This window comes from Anomalospiza imberbis, chromosome 1, assembly GCF_031753505.1.
Source record: "Anomalospiza imberbis isolate Cuckoo-Finch-1a 21T00152 chromosome 1, ASM3175350v1, whole genome shotgun sequence".
NCBI classification, from domain to species: domain Eukaryota; kingdom Metazoa; phylum Chordata; class Aves; order Passeriformes; family Viduidae; genus Anomalospiza; species Anomalospiza imberbis.
The window spans coordinates 90,427,549-90,444,371 of record NC_089681.1 but is presented as its reverse complement, the minus strand read 5'-3'; the positions used below and the strand labels follow the sequence as shown (position 1 = coordinate 90,444,371).

At 41.8% G+C, this 16,823-nt stretch overlaps 1 long non-coding RNA gene across 1 annotated transcript in view; it reads right to left on the bottom strand.

The window, feature by feature from the left end:
• Window positions 1-16,823, bottom strand: part of LOC137479260 (uncharacterized) — an 84,479-nt gene that overhangs the window by 60,951 nt on the left and 6,705 nt on the right. The window contains exon 3 of the long non-coding RNA XR_011002104.1: window positions 5,382-5,478. This is a non-coding gene — a long non-coding RNA (uncharacterized lncRNA). The remainder of the gene's footprint in view (window positions 1-5,381; window positions 5,479-16,823) is intronic.

Genomic DNA, 16,823 nt, shown 5'->3' with positions numbered 1-16,823 from the left:
TTCACAGACTCAAGCCAGGGCCAAACCTGGCCCTCCCATTCAGAAATGACGCAGAAGAGCAACCAGAATTAGGACTGTTCAGTATTTCCTTGCATTCTTTACTATCCTGATTTGTGACAGACATAAAGGTGTATTCATCACGTGACATCTTTGGCATCAAGAGCCACGTCAGACAACACCCAAAAAATACTTCCTTAGTTAAGAAAAACATATTTTCTAGGCAGAATTATCTACCCACATGACACAAATTAATGCCAAACTGTGCAATATTTGAGTTCTGGCAGCTGTGGCAGAGTTTCCAGGTTGCGTGGCTACCAGCTCCAGGCTGCATGGGATGGACACCATAGAGTGTCTGGGTCCTTGCTGGTCTCAGAGCAACACCAGCTATGCAACTTGCTCTGCAGTCATTTGGCAGACGTCCCAACTGCAGCCCTCCCCCTCCTTTTCAGCATAAATTTCCTTTAGCATTTTATGTTTTTCCTGTCTTTTCAGGTGTTTTTCTCCGTCTTCCTGTTTCTGGTGCCCCAGGGCACAAAGTTCAGCTTCTACCAGGTTTCTGCTAACAGCACTCTCCCCATCTTTCTTGTGCCTGCCCATCTCAAACTCACCCCCCAATATTCCCACCTATCCCCCTCCTCAGTTAGCACTCATCCCAAATCAGAAATTACTGTAAATAGGGAATAAAGATGGCAGAAGAGCAGTCTGAAAGTCACCTTAGATGATGACACCACTAGGTACAACCCACAAGCAGCAGAATGCCAGGGGTATATGAAGCGCTGCTTCAAACCTCATGGAAATGGCAAAAGACTGGCATTCAGAGCCACCATGGGGCAGAGTCAGGCCAAAAGTCAAAGCCCTTTGCATCCCCAGATGTAGAGTCATCAGAATACAAGAGCTGTCTAATTTCCTACACTGCTGAAGACATCTGGATAAAATATGCTGCAAGTAAATTCTCCAGTTAGATGTTTATGCAAGAGTTGGTGGAGCAGAAAAGTTGCCAGAAAGATCTCAGACAATACTTAGGAATTGTATCAAGTGTCACATGGAAATTACAGACACCCCCCCACATGTTAATATTTAACGAAGAATTCAACAAATTTTGTACTATTAGCAACTTCCAGCAACACAAATTGCACAGCACAAGGAAAAAAAAATCATATTAATTCATCCACTTTATTTTTCTCAGGTTGTCTTTTATTCACCTTTCTTCAACGAAGCAAGTATAACAGCCAGCAGTGTTGAATACACTGGCATTCATCTACCTGGACAAAGTATTTGGAATAAAACATCAAAGTGTAGAACTGCCTCTTAAAGCATCAAGAGACAACAGCAAGATCCTGCAAAGCTAATTCCTAGCATAAGGAATATAAGTAGGTAAATAGCTGGAGAATCAGTGGTTCCAGATGCAAGTCTTATTTCATGAGAAAAAAACATTTGGAGCCTTACCAAAAATAGAAGGCATTTGTAAGTGCCAAAAACCAGAGCTGCCCTTAACATGCTGTGAATTCCAGTTCATAACAAAAACATGTATATAGTCAGATACATTATATGATATGAAATCAGGGTGTACTGCTGTTTATTTTAAATCCTAAGTTTACATATAAGCTAATGAGTTGTGGACAGATTGAAACAAGAGGAATCAGAGCTGACATTCCTCACCTTGAATAAAGCTGATCCCTTCAGGCACAAAAAACCAAACAAAAGGGTCTTTTAGCTGAACCTTGCAACCAGCTCCATGGGCTTCTGCCACTGACAGCCCCAGGAGCACCTTGCGTTCTGCAGGGCCATGTTGTGCAAATCCAAATGTGGAAAGAACCCTCACTTAGGGACCACAGTAGTCCAGAAAGCCCTAACAAAGGTCTGCCCTACAAAAATGAAGGTCATTCTTTCTTAATGAGTAAAGCCTTTTATACTGACAAGGTTTACTGCCGGCTGCTCTGCATTCTTATAGCATAACCCAGAGGGTTCCCATTTACCTGCAAAATAAAATTTCTGCATGATTTCTGCAGAATATGTGTATTCCAGCTTTAACAGGGCTAAAGTCACTCATCCTTAGCTTGGTTTATTTATTTCTCAGCCTTGGTGTGGAAACAAATCCAGCAATCATCTTCTGCCCCAGTCACCTTTTCCTTGCAATGAAAGAAATAAACCATTTCCTAGAACTACTCTCTCTTCCCCCACTCACTCTGAGCACCTTTCCCCCACTTCTATTTAATGTCTGCCCTTTTCACGTGATTATATGAAACCCTGAAAGATAATCTTTATGGAAATACTTGACAATTGGCCAAAAAGTACTGCTGATACCCAGACATGAAGAGGAAGGAACCCCATTAATGTGCTTGCTCGACTGCACAGAAAGCATCTCTTTGATGGGCACACATGACATGTTAAGGAGATTAAAACAAGAGATGAAAATAAATGACTGGGAGCAGAGAAAACAAAGTAGATGGGGCCTGGGTGTCTCAGGGGGTGTATAATGGGATAGAGAGATTTTAACTTTGAGGTCAGCTGCCTGAATCTGATGCAGGCTCACAGCAGCAGAGCTCTCACAGCCCCTCAGATGCCAGATTGGCACTAACTAATATGGAATAAGTTGTTAGCCTGGGTTTATCCCTGAAGGCATAATGGTCAGACCTCTTCATCAAGAAAGATGGCTTGCCTGCTGCATTTCCTTCCTTACTTCCAGACAAGCCTGGCTGTGCCACCTACCCAAAGGAGTCTAGCCCACATCCCTGTCACTCTGTTTGGTGGGTGTGTCATTGCAAAGGGCGAGCACCAGTCAGGCAGTTCTGAGGAATGAATCCAGAGTCAGTAACCATGTAGAATAGGAAGGGCATCCTTCCCATGCCAAAGCAAGGATGAAGCTTTCAAACACCACATAGGGCCACACACTGCTAGAGCTGTCTGAAAAACAGAAATTATGTTTTCTTGGGAGAAGAAGGTGAAAAAAGTATGATTGGGTATTTTGTCACCTCCAAATTAGGAGCACAGAAATGATGAAAATTTCTTGTGGTGCAGAAAGTCTGAATTATTTCACTTTGGATACTCAACTGAAGTTGAGTATTACATGTTGAAAAGCTGAGGTAACACATATTTGTTCTGATCTTTTCAACTTAATTGTCCTTACACTCACTCAGGAAAGCGAGAGTAAGTTCAGGTGTTTCTCACAACAACATGTCATAGATTTCAGAAAAACATATTCAAACAAAATCTTATGGCAAAATATAAGAAAAGAAAGAGGAATGTTTTAAACAGGCTATTTTCCCCAAACAAGTCTTTAATCACATAATACGCCACAGCCTTTCTGTATGATACATAACACAAGTCATTTTAGGTGAAAACCCAGCCCTGCCAAGGTCAGGCCTGGGAATTCATCTGTGGATTTCAGCATGGCCTGGATTCCTCTCTAAATCCGTGCATTGTAAATCCCTGGCTGTGAAGAAAGGATAATGGTTTCTTCTGTAATGGACAGGGGGCTGCTACACAGCAATTAAGAAAAACAAACAGATGAACACTAAACTATGCTTTTAGAGTATATTGCCTGTATGGGGTGGCATTACCCATAATGTTATAGGGAAAAAAGGCACATCCTTGCCAGCATAGCTCTTTCCAGACTAGGTGCATTTCAGTGGTAGAGTAATATCTATCTCCATACTGGTGAAGTGCCCCCACCTACTGCCAAGAGTTATAGAGAAGGCATTTCTTTCACTGAAAATTTAGGGGGTGGACATGCAGCAGGAGCAGTCCCACCAGTGCACCAGCACCTGGCAGGCAGCAGATGTTGCCAGATTTTGGCCTAGAGGCAGCTGGGTGTGGCTAAATGTTGCCTGGCATCCTGGGTAGTTGTAACAAGGTGAACCCTTAAAGTACTGGGACAATTACCAAAGCAGCCAGAGAGAAAAGACAAATAATAAAGCAGGGACCTAGCAGGATTATAGAATGAGCATGTCCTGGAGACCTCAAGTGGGGGCTGCTTGCTGAGATGGTGGGGATTGAAGCTAAGTAACCAGGAGTGCTGGTCAGTGCCCCACAAAGCCAATGCAGGAGCAAACCACCTTTTGGCCTGGAAACCTTCCAAAGTGGAGTGTGGCAAAGGGTAAAGCAGGTGGCTCAATCCCCTGTGAGTTTCACTCATGTCCAGTTGTGGGGGCTGACTTAGACCAGCATTTTAATAACCACCACTGTAAGTTACAGGGTGGCCAGCTTTGTAGGTGTTTGGGTCTTGCTTTATTGGCACACATAAGAACCCAAGAGAGAAAGAAAAGAGACCTTTTTTTGGTTTTTTTTGGTTTTTTTTTTTTTTGCCATTTGCAAGTTCTGTTATCCTACAATGGTTTTAGAAATGATCCATGTATATGTGACACAAATCAGAGGAAAAAGGTGTAGTGATGTTAGGGAACTGTAGTGGGATGTGCTCATGCATGTGTATGCAGACGTGTGTATATGTACTTGCCTCTGTGTGTTTATATGTGCACATGAGACTGAGCTGTGATGCTGCTTCTCTCTCCAACTCAGAGGACCATTTAGGTGGAAAAAACCTTTCAGACTGTTGACTCCAACTGTTAATCCAGCACTGCCATGTCCCTAAATGCCACATGTACACGTCTCTTTAATACCTCCAGGGATGCTGACTCAACCACTTCCCTGGGCAGCCTGTTCCAGTGCTTGACCACCCTTTTTCTGAAGAAATTTTTCATCATATCCAATCTCAATCTCTCCTGTCTCCAGATGCTTGGGAGGAGAGACCAATCCTTACCTCACTACACCCTCCTTTCATGTTGTTGTAGAGAGTGGTAAGATCCTCTCTGATCCTCCATTTCTCCAGGCTAAACACCCCCAGCTCCCTCAGCTGCTCCTCATCAGACTTGTGCTCCAGACCCTTCCCCAGCACTGTTCCCCTTCTCTGGACATGCTCCAGCCCCTCAATGTCTTTCTTGTGGTGAGAGGCCCAAAGCTGAACACAGCATTTGAGGTGTGACCTCATCAGTGCTGAGTACAGAGGGACAATCACTGCCCTGGTCCTGCTGGCCACACTACTGCTGATACAGGCCAGGATGCCACTGGCCTTTTTGGCCACCTGGACACTGCTGGCTCATGTTAAGCCACTGTTGACCAACACCAGGTCCTTTTCCACTGGGCAGTTTTCCAGCACCTCTTCCCCAGTCCTGTAGTGTTACATGGTGTTGTTGTGATGTTAGGGCAGGACCTGGCACTGAGTGTCATTGAGCCTCATACAACTAGCCTCTGCCCACTGATCCAGTCTTAATTCTAATTTGTTCAGGTACTGTAAATCAGTTTGTTCAGGTATTGTAAATCAGTCCAACATAAACTAAGTTTATGTGTTCAAATTTTCCAATATTTCAGGAAGCAAATATACTGACCTCGTAATGCCTGAGCCACCAGAAGCTGCACATGAGACCTGACCTCCCCGTAGCCATGTAGAGGCAACTGCCACTTCTTGGACAGACAGCAGGACCCCTGTGACAGAAAGCTTACATTAAACACTATGATGTGTAAATCTTACCTAAACCAGGTGATCTAACCGATGTAGTAAATTCCCACTGTTGTTATATCACTGGTGTTACCCATGATGGAAAATTATGCAAAACAGAGCTCACTAAGGCTTTCACTGGGTTTTGAAAAAGCTATTTTATATGTCACAGCTGGGATATTTGTAAAATGCTGTGGGGTTTCCATGGAAAATTCCTTTGCCCTTTTTAGTTCTTTATTCAATGAGGCAACAAAAAGGACTCGAGTCATTTGTATAAAATAAATCAAATTTTCAACAGGTAACATAGTTTGATCATACAATGAAAAATTAAGCTGAAACCAGGCCCAATTTTTTTCCATGTAAGCCTCCATGTGTCAGGCACAATTTTAGCAAGATGGTAAAAGCAACTACTTGTTTTACTTATGGATTTTTGAGGACCTTGCTGTAAGAGATTTTAATCAAGAATCAGTGTTTCTGAGTAGAGCTGAACTCTATATAAGCAAGGACAAGGATGGGATCAGTAGCTCTGTGCCCCCATCTAAGTTCACAGATCATAATCTAAATCTGGCTGGAGATTGACAGCTCTGTTTCCCCTTAGCTTTCAAGGCCTTGAAGTTGGTTTTCCCCCTTCCTGGGAACAAAAATTAAGTAGTTTCAATTTTTTAAATGCAAACATAGCAACATCAGAACAGCTTTTTGGGAGTCAAAATTTTCATCTTCTCTTTCAGAAAAGAAGGTCAGGACAAGGAGAAAGGTTGTGAGAAACTGGGTTCTTGCACCCCTATGTCCAGAGCAACACTTTCCCCATGTAATGCAGTGCGGGAACCTGGTGTTCCACAGCCATTACTCAAAGCTCCATGTTAGCAAGAAAACTGCTCACTGTCTTTGGTCTGTTTCTTTTCCTCTAGCCATTAAATGAGAAATTTAATCAAATCCAATTAATTGAGGAACATTTCACTCAGCTGCGTGTGTTTGGAGCTGCTTTGCTGTCAGCCCGCCCGGGATGATGAGATTATCCATGCTTATTAATATGATTCCATTTAACTCTGCCACTGCTTGATATTCTGAGGCATAAAAAATTGTGTGGCAAAGGCTGTTTCTGGATGAAAAGGCCTCTCTTCCATAATGTTGTTTGCATACTTCAAGCTTTATTATTCTTCCTATGTGCATCTTAAGTGCAGGCCTAAACCCTTACAAGAGTGGAGCCAAAATGAGCTGAATTCCTGTGCCATCCATTGGTGTTGCTGACACACAACATGTGCCAGGCTAATGTGAGCCCATGCAGTCTCAGATGCAGTCTCAGATGCTCCACATTCCCCACTTGCCCCCTTGTTAAGACCCCATGGACACAGAGTCTTAATTCCTCTGGGCCTTTGCCAGTTAGGAACTGAATTTCCAGGTCATCACCATGTGGGTAGTTTTTTTCCCTTATTTTTATGGTAACTTCAATCTGGTTGATTTCTTACTGTTCACTACTGAGAAATAGAGGAAAAAAAGGCAATAATGTTTGCCTAGGAAATTAAATAGTCTTGAAAACATAGTCACATGGATTAGGAAACAAGGACAAGCTTCAAAACAGTAAGTCTGGGGGCCAAACTTTCACATGTCACGGTCACTAGTGCTCCACTCCCACATCGTTGTCACACGCGTCATCACAAGACACCACATTTGCTGTGTGCCTCTAGCCTGCATTGTGGTGCAAATGCTGGCTTTTCCTTCAGAGGCATCCATCCTCAAATGGCACTAATGCATCTCAGGTCCTGTTTGAGATGTGGTAGGAAAAGATGGCATCTGGCACAGGATTATTCTGCACTGTTTACATGCCAACAAGTGACGCTTAAGCCGTTTCCTGAGGATCTGAGACCAGCTGATGTCTCTTGTAGGCCCCTAATTCCCGAGGGAAGAACTGTGCGAGTGCTTTTTCTGTTCTTTTGCTGTCATATGCTGCTCTTTACTGAGCTGGGAACAGGGTGTGTTTTGGCTGCCTCTAGCCCCTCAGAATTAATGCCCATTAATGCCAGTAACTGCATTCCTACAAACTCAATTTCATGTCTAATTTTAATAGAATCTGCTTCAGATACAGTAAAACCTTCAATTAGCCCAGTTACTTTTGGGAAGGCAATGGACAGTAAGGATGCTTGTAAAAGCAGAAGAACAGCCCTAGTGGGAATAGAAATGATAGGATAAAGGATTGCCTGGATCACTTCTAGTCTATAGCTAAAAAAGGAAGTATGGAAACACATCAACGCAACGGAAAGGACAGAGGAGTTAAGGAGCCTGAGAGTCAAAAAATTCCCATGCCCCCAGCTTTGTGACCAGGAGAAAGTCACCTTTAATATCTCAGTCTTCCTATCTATATAATAGAGGATGTAACACAGGCTCATGTTTGCCAAACCCTGAGATTAGAAAGGAACGGTAGTAAATATGTGCAATCAAGCTTGACTTAAACTGAGCTTTAAAAAACCCCTTTTAAGTAACAATCTAATGCAGATTATATGTCTCTCTATATATATATTTAATAATAGCTTTTAGAAATACGTGTCATGGCCTTTATTTATGATTTAATTGTGCTGGTGTCACTGTGACGTGATTTCATTTGAATTATGACTCCAATGGGAAATCAGCATGTCACCTCAAAGTCAAGAGAAGTCTTCAGGGGACAGTATAAGAGAGGAAATCTGGGAAGGAGATTTCAGAGCTGTGGTAAAATTAATGTGATTTGATATAGTGACTGGAGCTAAGTGACACATTTTACTACCTGCACTAGTCAATAATGATCTATAGGAGCCCAGTTTTGAAACTTTCTTGGCTTTTTCTTTTCTTCTTATATGATGTAGCCTGACCTCCAGCTGTCCCACCCTTTATTCATGAGAATCTCTTTCTAGTTTTCAGTCCCAGTACTTTTATTGTACAATTCACTTACCTCTTAGCTGATAAACTAAGGTTGCATAAAGTAAGTTAAATAAATACTTTTGTGCATCTCTGCTAAAGAGTAAAAAACAAGCAGAAGGAGGCAGAGTTGTCTACTGTTACTGAGTCAGCTAACAGCCAGCCAGAGATAGACAATGAAAATAAAATACCTTGTATACTCCATCAAGATATTCAGTAAATGCAGAAATTTGTCTTCTTTCTGCACATTGACAGGCATCCAAGAAAGACTTAGGAAATAAATAAATTAGAGAGACCTTAAAGACATTAAATGGGCAAAAATTTGATAACATTTTATTGTCAGATATGGCTACTGTTATTCTCCTTTTTACTGCTATTCTTTGCCTATAAATTCTGTAAGAATCAAAACTTTCAGAAAGAGGGATGGCTTAATATATAGTTAAAATGCCAAATGGCTGGAAGTGAGCCCAGGAAAAGGAATCTTTTCTTCATTTCTCCTAGAATTTCTCCTCAAGACAAAGGTTGGCAAAGAATGCAGCTCTAACACGCAAATTTTTTTTTTTATTTTTTTTTTTGTGTTCACAATTCCATTATTTGTCCTAGCATTTGTAAAATATATTCTTTACAGCATCTCTGGGGACATATAAAAATGTAAATTGACAAGTATTTACAGTCGTTAGACTACTTCCTTGGAAGAAAACTCTACATTCCTCACAATAGCTGTTCTGTCCGGCAGAAACAGAGGAAGTAGAAAGGCTCCATATTACGAGCTTGTGCTTTTTTCCGACCAATGCAAAAATGAAAGTCCAGCAACTGGGTCCACCACACTACAGTAATGCCTGTTTTACAAACCCAGATTTTAAGGCTAAGCTGTAATGCATTAGATAATAATGATTTGGTCTAAACATTTCCAGCTCTTGCCATCACACACTGCCAAAGCAACATGGGCCACAGAGACATCACACAGAGCCTGGCTGGCTCCACAGAAATAAGGAGCACACTGCAGACACTGTTGCATTCCTTTTATAGACTTTCTTTAATTAACAGCACAAAGTAAACACAAGAAAGTGCTTCAAGGCTTGTGCTACCCAAAGTGAGCTGTAGACATCACAAATCATTACTCACAAAAGAAGGATGAATCAGGAGAAAACAACCCTCAGACTGGACCTTTAATTCTACCTAGGGGACCAGAGGCAGGCATGGAACTGCTAAAAGCACTCTCCCCTTGGCTGGAGTGCTTGAATAGCATGGCTAGGGACTATCCCTGCACAAACCCTAGGCGATTCCTCTGGCTTAGCAGCACTCTTGAGAAAAACTAGACATAGCCGAACAAAGTTGTTGCTATTATTTTCTGGATGTACATCTGTTAGCAGAGATAATTGTTTCAATTATCATTGGTTCCAACAACTTGATAAATCATTGCAAATATATTTCATATTTAGCATTAGTTTTATATTTGCAAATGTCTTAGGAGGATGTTGTAATAAACTGCTATAAAATGATACAGTATCTCAAAACTTTACAGAATACTATGTTGACATCTTTGAATGACAATGTCTTTTAATAGTATATAACATTCTGCTTATGCCTGTAATGTCCTGACATCTGTTAGTCATCTATTAAACATTTTAAACATCACTACCCATGTTCAAAAATCTGAGCTACATAAGACCATGGGAATGATAAGGAATAGAGAAAAAGGAATGAGGAAACTCACTGATTTAATTAAGATGTATTCTTAAGGTCTCCAGCAATTTCTCAGAGTAGTAAAGACATTAAAAGAAGTGCCAAGATTTGGAATTTGCTGGATGTGCCACACATCACAAACAGAAAAGCTGGGGAAGTTTTGATTTTTTTTTTTGTTGTTGTTACCAAAAAACCCAATAACCCAATGGCATAATACTGGAAAGTTTGAAGAAAATAGCACTGCTTAATCAGTCAGAAAAGTTGCTGGTGTATGAAGCACAATGTGCTCTTCCTGCAGAAAACAGAAGACAAGTTACCACATCCAACTCAATTCTCTTCCACTGTAGCATGAGAACATGATTAATAGGTTGGGTCAAAATATTTACACTTAGAAATATTAATTCGCTCTTTCCCAAGAGCTTCTCTAAGCCTTAATGCATTGCTATTTTTATTCCTTTGATTCATATCCCGGTAACTCTAAACAAACAGGCACTTGCACATTTACAGCCAATCTAAACATCAATTAAAACCACATATTGTGAAAGCTTCTGTTTCCTTTTCCTATCCACCTTATCATTTGGATCCATGACCTGGGAACACCTCTGACTTACTTGATGGTGAAGCATCTATTTCCAAATCTGGAGTATTCACGCACGAAGAGTAACCCAGTAGTTCTTTTCTATAGTATTTGAGCAAACAACTTCTCCCTGAGAAGGATGGCATGTGGTTACACTTGGAGACACGCACCACTGTTTTCAAGGAGCTAATGGAGAGAGAAGCAGTATGGAGAAAGGCAGGAAACATGTTCCTTTGACTATCCTGCAGCCATGCTGGGTTTCTAGTGATCCCAAAATAAGATACCTGAGCTCGTTTCCCCATGAAGAGACTACTGAGTTTGTAGACTTCTCAGGTGGGATGTCTGGATAGAGCTGCAAGCAAACTCCTGAGAGTGGCTGCTACAGAGAGATGCCAGCTGCAGATTGAGTTGGGGTGATTTCAATGCATTCATTCATTCTACATCAGTGTCTGCCCTCTTTTTAGTCACCTAAAACCTGGCACCTCTGTATGCCAACTCCAATGGACAAGAGCTGTCCTACCAGTGACCTATTCAGCTTCTGATAACACTCTAAATTATGTCCTTGGGAAAGGGACCAAACCCAGAGGGCAGTAGTGTAAAATTTACTTAGAGATTTTTAATCCTCTCATTCACATTAAAAGTGGATTAAGTACTATCCTGGGCACTTACTAATCTGATGGATATTAATTCTAAGAGTGTTCATAGAATAATACAAAAGATAGTAGTTCCAAATCAAGTGGCATGTTACATATCAAATCACATCAAAACTGAGCTCTAAACATTTCTACAGCAGAGAATCCTGCCAGAGGCAACCACCAGCTCACCTTTGTATCAGTTTCTGAGCTCTTTAGTGAGACTCTTCACTGAAAATTGTCCCCAAGAGGCCCTAGAAAACCAGGTGTCTAAGCCCACATCAGGGGGATCAAACCCTTCCCACCAATGCCGGAATGACAGAGATGCACAACAAGCTCAAGAACACAACAAAATTACTTCCATGTCAGGTTTGAAAGCTGATTTCTATTTACTGCACACTTAAGTCTTGCACAGGGTGATTTTATTTTTTATTCAAACCATAATCTGTTACTAATGGAAAAAAAATATTTTAATGTATCAAGTCAGCTCTTTTGTTATATCCCCAAATAGTCATCTGAGATTTACATTAATCTTATCTTATGCTAATTTTATCTTCCATTTTTGGTAATTGCTCCTAATAGGGTCACTTTGGAAAACAGCAACCTCTTCCTCCATTTTCCAGGACAATGAAACAAAGAGCCTGTGTAGTTTCCAAGTTTTCCACAACTGTGGTGTGGCCAGGCATGCTGACAGGGTTTGGGAGCAGCCATGTGCACCACACCTTGACAAAAGATGCACAGCCAGGCCTCCTAGCTCAAGGATTGCAGACACTTCTTTTTTCCTCCCTCCTCAAGCAGAGTGGCAGAATGATGGAAAGGTGTGACAGCCCTGCTCTGCATCACGCCACTCTGCGAGCTGGGGAACAGTGCAGAGTGAAATCTCTAAAAACTGCCTTTCTCCTCCAATTGCTTCCTTCCCTCCCTCTTGTGAGCCTACCCCAAGTCCTCTTGGAGGCCAATAACATCAAACATAAGGGAATGCCATGCCTGGACCTACCTCCCTTGCTCCCAGAGGTGACCTAAAAAGGAATAATAAATTGCATATGTGTGATGCTTGTGCATCTTTATAAGGCATAAAGATGCATGAAAGGATTTGTTCCTGATCCACTGGGTTGTAAAGATTCAATAAATATTTTTAGAACCAGTGTCTTTTGGGCTGTGTGAGGGCACTTTGTTTTGGGTTTTTTTTTTTGTTAGATGATTAGTGGGGTTAATGATACTGTAAATGCAATTAACTCTCTACTGTCAGAGGACACGATGGCTTGCAAGAGGCCCCGTGAAAGCATCTGCTCAATTTCTCACTTAAGAGCTGCACCATCAATGATGTTATTGGAGGTTTCCCATTACCTGGGATATCACTCCACCTTGGTGAACCAGGAAACCTACTGAAATGAGGATACATTTCAGTATCCTGAACCTGGCTTAGCTGCCCAGGGTAAGAATGGTACAGCAAATTGTTGATCTCACTGATGTGAGGTGGTGTGCAAAGATCTTCAAGCAGAAAAGCCTCTGGGACCATAGGGTGTTAATAGCCTACTTAGAAATAGCAGTAGAGACCGGGTTAACCATGAAAATACTTAAAGCTGTCTCCACCTTGCAAAAATGGAGTCCTTATTTTTATGACAAAAGACTTTCTTAGCTGCAAGTGTCAGCAATGTTTTTCTCACTCCAGGTATTTATCTAATATAATTAAATGTGAAGTAGAGTATAACGTTGCTGAAACACAATATAAATTAATTATGCGTTCATAATGTATAGACACAAGAGAGTGTATTCATTACTCCTCCATTTTAAGCATATTTTGGCATTTTCTGCAATAATTTCTTACTTCTCTGGTTCTTTGCCTGAAAAGTAGCATCCAACTAGCCATTTATAAATGTTTTCTATCTATAGTGTTGTTATAACCATTCTCCATCTCCATGATGCATATAGTATATCTTTACCACTTGGCAGGAAAACGGATGAGCAACACTTTTGCTTCTGCAGATGCTGATTATGGAGAGGGGAGGCTGCTACAATTTTCCCTAAGAGAGCTTAGCAAGGTTTCTTTCCATTTCTTTTTGTTTGAGCCCTGCCTTTACAGCCAGCAATTCACTCAGCACCTTGACCATGAATCCCTTGTAAACTGGCATGTGCTCAGCCTGTTTTTAGGCACAGTACTTAATACTGTTCTTAGGACATATCTAATTACTGAATGAGGGGCACCATGTGACAGGATTGTAGTTTATTGTACTGAGGTGGGCCAAGTTGTAACAACATTTTGGGACAGGCCAGGGTCTCAAGAGATCATTAAAATCTGAAGTAGGCCACTTGACAGTAAATACCAGCACAGAACTGGATTTGATTCCTTTAATTCTGAGAGAAAAGAAAGCCAACTCCTTAGCTAGCTGCCCGGGCTGATTTTATAGAGCATTATCACTTTCTTCTTTTATCTGGCACAACAATGTGTTTGAATATTTGCTGGTTGTTAGAAAAGATCGAAGAAAATAAACCTTCATGTGCTGGTGGAAATCAGTCTCTGGCTAGTGATACAGCTTTTTTTTTTCCCATTTCATGTTTTAAACAAGAATTACCAAAAAAGAAAAACAAGAAGAAGAAAAAAAGGAGGAGGGGCAGGGAAAAAAAGATCTGCTGCATGAAAAATAAGGATTGATGAACTGGTTTCCTTTAAAACAGAATCTCTGATCCTTTGCCCAAATTTGTATAAAATTTGCTGAGATCAGCTTTTTTTTTTTTTTTTTTGCTTTCCCCTTCCGCATAGCTCCTCTGAATTACAGGAAACAGTAGTGGGCATGGATTAGCAGCAGCTCCAAAGACATTAAGTAAACGCACCTTGAGGCCCATCACTATTGCTTTTCTGCTTCTCTGATGTCACTGGGTTAAAACCCAAGGCAACTAAAAACTGTATCTCTGCTCAGTACAAAGAGACTGGTCTAGAGGTATGTGGAGAAATACAGCTTATATTCATTAATGTATTCATATTTGATAACCCGTTTCTGTAAGTTTCTAAACCAAAGCAGTACTGGCAGTACGTACAAATATGTATTTGAAGACTATTCTACCAGAAGGCAGCTGAAATAGGCCTAGGTTAACAAAACAACTTTGCTTTATCCCTTACCCACATCTGAAAGCTCTAAACTGGAAACTAAATAAATGGAGAGAGAGGCAGAAAGGACTGGACTGAGCCATGAGGTTTGCATCTAGATATGAATTCTCTCCAAGTTGCTGAAAGCAAATCAAGAATGGATTTTTTTTTAATTAAATTTAGAGAAATAAGGCTAGGAAGTCATGCCAGCATCACATACTGGAAAACTACTTACTCAAAATAAAATGCCCCTTTGAATACAACTTGGTTGGTATTAATGTAAGTAATTAATCCTTCCCTCCTGAGTTTTCTCTTTCCTCACAGGCATTTCTCCATTTTCTTTTCATCTATGCCTTCACCTCCTGGCTATCATAGTCATGTTACAGAGCATTCCTTGGCAGCTGCTACTCCCATAGATGATTTCTACCAATCAGTGAGCCTGTGGCCACCTCTCATCTCCTGATGTCAGCTCTATGGGAAAAGAGAGTTGCCATCACTGTGGCAACACATGACTTCACAACAGTGACTTCATGGATGGGTAGGCTCAATGAAAACAAATGATTCTCCAGTGATAAATCATTAATGTCACAGGAGATGGCTCCTTTGGGATGACCCAACACAACACCTAACCAGTACCACACAGGGAAGCCTGTTCCTCCTCTCCAGCTCCTCCACTCCTTCCCTTCTCCCACTGCTTGGCTGGTGCCTCCAGCACCCATTTTGCCTGCATTTTAACTGAGAAGTGGAATGGGAGCAAGTGGCTGGAAGCTGGTGGGGAGGGAGTGGAGAAGAGGGAGCAAACTGACAGCCAGCAGTACTGACCCATGAGATGCTTGGAACAAGCAATCTTGCTCAGGAAAATAGACACTGGGAAATCATATAGACTTTTTTTTTTCCCCGAGGCCTAAAATTAAAGGATCTGGAAATACACAAAGCTATATATTAAGTGAGAAACCAAGTAAATGGAACAAAGCCAATTTAAAATAACCAGTAGGTTTGGTCCCCAAATCTCACGAGTTATTGGCATGAAGTCTCTCCCCCCATCCTTTTGATTTTCCTAAGGATCATTTCCACTGCCTTGCTCTGCACCACTTTTGCACTGGTACATTCTAAAGGTCCCCTTGCAGAGTAAGACCTGACAGATACTGAAGCCGAGGAACATTGTTTTTACTCTCATGGTTTATACTCTGAGTGGGGCAGCAGGCTCCTTCAGTATCAAGAATGAAATATCAAATTAATCCAGGAATACACTGAAGGTGTTGGCGCATCTACTGCAAACCCCTCTGGGCTCAGTCACACATCTGAGAACTGCCAATTTTGCCTGTCCACAAGTACAGTACAAGTGATTTAGGCACTGTGTATTACTCTGTTATGGCTGACAAAGCAGCCTTTCCCAAGCCTGCAAAGAGTTAACCTTGGCTAGCAGTGGAAGGAGGGGGAGAAAACAAAAGACAGCTCATAGGGTGGAATTAAACCCCTGTGCTATTAAAACTGGTAAGGTCAGTATCGCTGCTTGCTGAGCTCATAACAGGCCCTAGATTTTCCAAGCGTTTTCCATGACCTTGTCTAATCCAAGCAAGGTGCTCCTGTAGTTGGTCACACTTGTATAGAAAGAGACTGGGAATGAAAAGGAGAGAGAGGGAGGGAGGAGAGGGAGCAAGAGCTGAGCCTCACCCTGAAAAGGATTACAGCACGTGCAGTTTTATTTCATGGTCTGCCAAATGCCCCTTGCTGTGTCTCTGAATGGAAAATTGGATAGAAGAGTGAGCTGGAATTTACAGAGCCTTTGAAAAGCAACTGGTGTCAGCATGTGCTCCAAATATGCCAAGTACTTCTTTCAATGGAGAGAAGGCCTCTTTTGGGCTTTATGGGGCGCATGACAGTAGGCAGAAGACAACAAACATTGCCCTACTGTGACCCTAGCAGAGAGAGAAATCTTCCCACATCCCCCGACCTACAAGGCCAACAGAAGGAAATATGATCGCAGCTATTTTTGTTCGATGTGCATCTTACTGCAGTGCTGTGGCCAACATCTGCTAAATACAGCTTCAAAAATGCATCTTTTCTGGATGAGATGGAAAGGTGGTGTGGCTGGCTGGGTTCTTTCTGGGTTCTTGGCTCCTCTGCTGCAATGGGTCTGTGGTGGGTCCCCATTTCTTTCCTAGAACTGCAAGAGATAGAAATTTTTTGTTTGTTTCTCAAGCTGATAGGTCCCACAACCCTCCACCTGGGGTTTCCAGTACCAGCTCTGAAAGGTGAGGACTGGCAGCAGAAACATCACGCAGCATGGCTGTGACCTTAGCTGGGCCGCATGGGTGTAAAGTGTCTCGGTGGGTTTAGATGAGCTTTCAGCCAAAGAAAGCCTTGTACAAGGTAGTGCAGAACAGCACTATAAATACCCTAGTAGTGGTTCCTACTGGCCTACAACCCCCAGTCTAATACAGCACTGTGACCTGCAAGAGG